Here is a 3,895-nt window from a genome sequence, read left to right as displayed (position 1 = left end):
AATTTTGAACATGAAGCAATGTCTCATGAGTAACAATTACCTTTGTATTATTATAAGATTGTTAGCAAGGACCACATACGTAAATATACTCATATATAATAGTAATGATATACACACACCATATGTATGTAAAACATGGAAGGCATTTTATGGGTTCTTCAAAGCAAAGCCACAGACATTGTCTTAGTTGCTTCCCACGAGAGCACGGTGATGGCCATTGGTGGAATTTGTCAGATGGTCCAGGAAACAAAGTGACAGGCAGGAACCCAGGGGCAGGACTTCCACTCCTGTGCTGTATCTCCATCCAGTTCAGCTACAACTCCAACCTCACCAAGAGACTGTCCATTGGTTCATTCATCCATTCATTTTGTAAGCATTTATCGAATAATGGTCCTCTGTTTTGAATGTGGAGCAGCGAGAAACAAAATCAAAAAGAAAATCGCTCCTTTCCCCTCCACAGCATCGTGCCCTTTCTCAGGCCAGTGCAGAGGCAAAGACCCATGTGTCTGGGTCCCAGCTGGGCCATCTTCCAGCAACACTGCTTGTGGCAATATTTGCAAATCATCTGGTCACAGTTTCCTCATCTGTAAGATGGAGATAATTATAGTACCTGCTGAGAGACATTTTATGAGGATCAAATGAACTTCTAAGGACCTGAATGATGGTTGGTACCCAGGAAACCTTCCACAGGTGTTAGCTGTAGAATCTAAGCTATCATTTAGGAAGGTAGAATTATACATTTCTTCTTAGAGACTTTCCTATGCAACTAAAAGTGGGATACCAAAGTTTCTGACTTAGTTCAGTGTATCCTGAATAAGAGTTTATGTATCTGGTGAGTCAGACTGTATGTCCTGATTTGCCCAATGCAATTTTACTTCATATCTGGTGTCCCTAAAGATGTATTAGTGATAAATGGCAGTAGGAGTGTTCCGTGTCCGTATGGCTCAGAGTGTACCCTCCACACCCAAGGGTGCCCTCCCTGGGACTGGAGCCGCTGTACAAAACAAGCTGCATTGTCATAATGGCTGGGCTCTGGGCAATGCTACAGCACATGGAAGGAAAGAGAAACTTGTGAGTCATTGTCTATGCAGTGTTCGTCTCTGGGTTCCTGCTTTGTTTAATTAAACTGAGTCTACTGGGCATTGGTTTCCAAGTGCTCCTTAGAGGATGTGTAGGATCAGAAGCATCTGAATGTGCTGGAGCCCGGGACACCATTTCCCATATTACAGGACCTGGGTTCAATGTACAGCCCCAGCTCACAATTTCAGCTTTCTTCTTCTCTGTTTTGAAAGATGTACTGATTTAATTTGAAAGCCAGAGTTACAAAGCAAGAGAGAGAAAGAGAGAGAGAGAGAGAGAGAGAGAGAGAGAGAGAGATCCTCCATTTGCTAATTCACTCCCCCAAATGGTGCAATGGTCAGAGCTGTGTTGATTTGAAGTTGAGAGCCAGAAGCTTCTCCTGGTTTTCCCAAGTGGGTGCAGCGTCCCAAGACTTTGGGCCATATCCCAGTGCTTTCCCATGCCTCAAGCAGGGATTTGGATCTGAAATGGAGCACCTGGGACTCCTACTGCCTGCTACCACAGGGATGCTGGTACCGTGGGCAGAGGATTAGTGTGCTATGCTACCACACCAGTCCCATTCAGTTTCTTCTAATGTGCACCCTGGAAGGCAGCAGATGATGGCTTAAGCATGTGTGTCCCTGCCACCCCTTTGGGAGATCTGGATGCAATTCCTGTCTCTTGGTTTTGGCCTTGCATAGTCCTAGGTGTTTCAGAATTTGGAAAGTGAACCAGAGACAGAAAGATAATGCTCTCTCTGTCTGCCTCTTATATAAATGAACTCAATAAAAAAAAAAGTAAATACAAACACGAATGCATGCAGATCTTCCCCAGGAAGTTGGATTTTCAGCAGCCCCTGGGGTGATCTCCTGCTTCAAAGAACTCACCATCCCCTGTCAAAGTGAATGTGACCGCCAGAGAATGGTGCCAAATGGAACTGGGTAGGCTTACCTCAGCTTTTTCAATGAATGCCTTTGCCTTCTGACCCACCCCCACCACAACGTTCTCAGCAGAGCTACCAATGTATCTTTCATCCCCAAAGACATCATTAGCAACATATGCCACTGCAGGTGCTGAGTGGCCATGCCTGAGATGAGACTTCACCTTCTCACCTGGACACCACATGGGATCCCAACTTGCTCACCATATGAACCCTGGTATCTATTCCCCTTAAAGGATAGTGTCTCAATGCCTCATGCTATTTGTTGCAGAGGATGCAACCAGCATTGAGAGACAGAGAGAGAGAAGAGAGAAAGAGAGAGAGCGAGAGAGAAGAGTTAAGATTGCCTATGTGTGGTCAGGAAAAGCAGTATTCAGTAAGACTCATGTGTCAGTGGGTACACTGCACCTTGGGTCCCTGTACACTTGCTAGCATGCATCATGTTGCCCCTCGTCTCTGATGTGCAGCATAAATCAATGCTGATCCTATGTTATTTATGGCTCCTCTCATCTCTACTTGCCGAGGACTGATGGAAAAAGCCACCAGGGAAGTAGACTATCAGATGTAAGTCCAGCAGGAGGCTACCTGCAAGCCAATAGAAAACTACTTTGCTGACAACTGCAGAACCCATGGAGAAAAATCCATCACTGGTCGTGTTGTGGAGGCCAACCCAACCCAGTCTAGCACACAAGCACATCTTCTGGGTGTGCCTGGAGCCAAGCCCGTTTTCCTTCCTGTGAAACGGGGAGGCTCTCCCCCTTGACTAATGCTGGAATGTGCAAGTCCAAAGGAGAGAGAGCACAGTCCGTGCAATTAAGGCTGAAGCACACAGTGCAGGCCCAGGGACGGCCTGCACTGCTGGTTTGGTAGCGGTGTGTTCCTTGGCACTAGGGGAGAAAGACAAAGGCAGCAGTGTGGGAGTCAGAAAGACACTGCTTGCGGGGCACAGGCCTTTTTCGGCTGCCCCTGGCAAGCGGCTGATCTCCTGGACCCTGGGAAAGAAGATGTGGGGGCTGCTCTCCCGGCATGCTGGTGTGCCTGGGTGACCTTGAAGCAGATGCAGCCAGTGGGGTGAGGGGAGCATCTTACAGAGGGAAAGGAAGGCGGAAGAAGAGGGGGACTCAGATGGCGGAAAGGGAGAAAGGCTCCAAGACATTAACAGAATGAGACTCTAGGGAGTGCTGGCCCCTCCCCTGCTGGCCCCTTTTGCCACTTGGCACTTGATGGCTCTCATAGCATTAAAGAAGGAGAGAAAGTTGCTAAAGTCAAGCTGGAACTACAAAGAACACATAAAACCCTGCTCACTCTTGCACAGGGACCTGTTGAATGCTGTCAGTGGGCTCCTGCGGCTGCCCCTGTCACTTCCTTTAACGCTGCCATGCCAGGCTTTGCCAGACTGTGAAGGACTGGCTGGAAGAGCAGGGCTTCACCCTCAGCCTGGGGCATCCACCCTATGCCCTCAGGGCATCCACCCCATGCCCACGCTAGTGCTGCAGGCTTCCCTGGGCCCAGGCTTCTGGAGGGGCTTCAGGGTTGTCAGGGCTCACCCACAAGCTTGGGACAGGTGTTCTAATGCTAAGCTCCAGCAGATAATAGCTAGTCAAGTTCTTAGACACAGCATGAGTGCACCTTTTCTGGACTCAGTAGAATACAAAACAAGGGGAAAAATTACATGTATGGAAACATTCAGATGTCTGACAAGCCCAAATGCATGTACAGTAGACTGTGATGGCCTGGCCAGGAATGCACTGCGTGAATGTAGCTCCGATTGGCAGGCCTGGTTTCCTGCCCCCCTGGCCCAGTGCACAGCCAGGTCTCCCCCATCCAGCCTTAACTTCCTTCAAAGGCCTCTGCTGTTTTCTATGCTGGATTCCTCTCACTGTGAGCCACACCTGA

This window comes from Ochotona curzoniae, unplaced genomic scaffold, assembly GCF_017591425.1.
Source record: "Ochotona curzoniae isolate NIBS_2020 unplaced genomic scaffold, NIBS_Ocur_1.0 contig_64, whole genome shotgun sequence".
In the NCBI taxonomy this organism is placed as follows: domain Eukaryota; kingdom Metazoa; phylum Chordata; class Mammalia; order Lagomorpha; family Ochotonidae; genus Ochotona; species Ochotona curzoniae.
Note: the sequence above shows the minus strand (reverse complement) of the source record.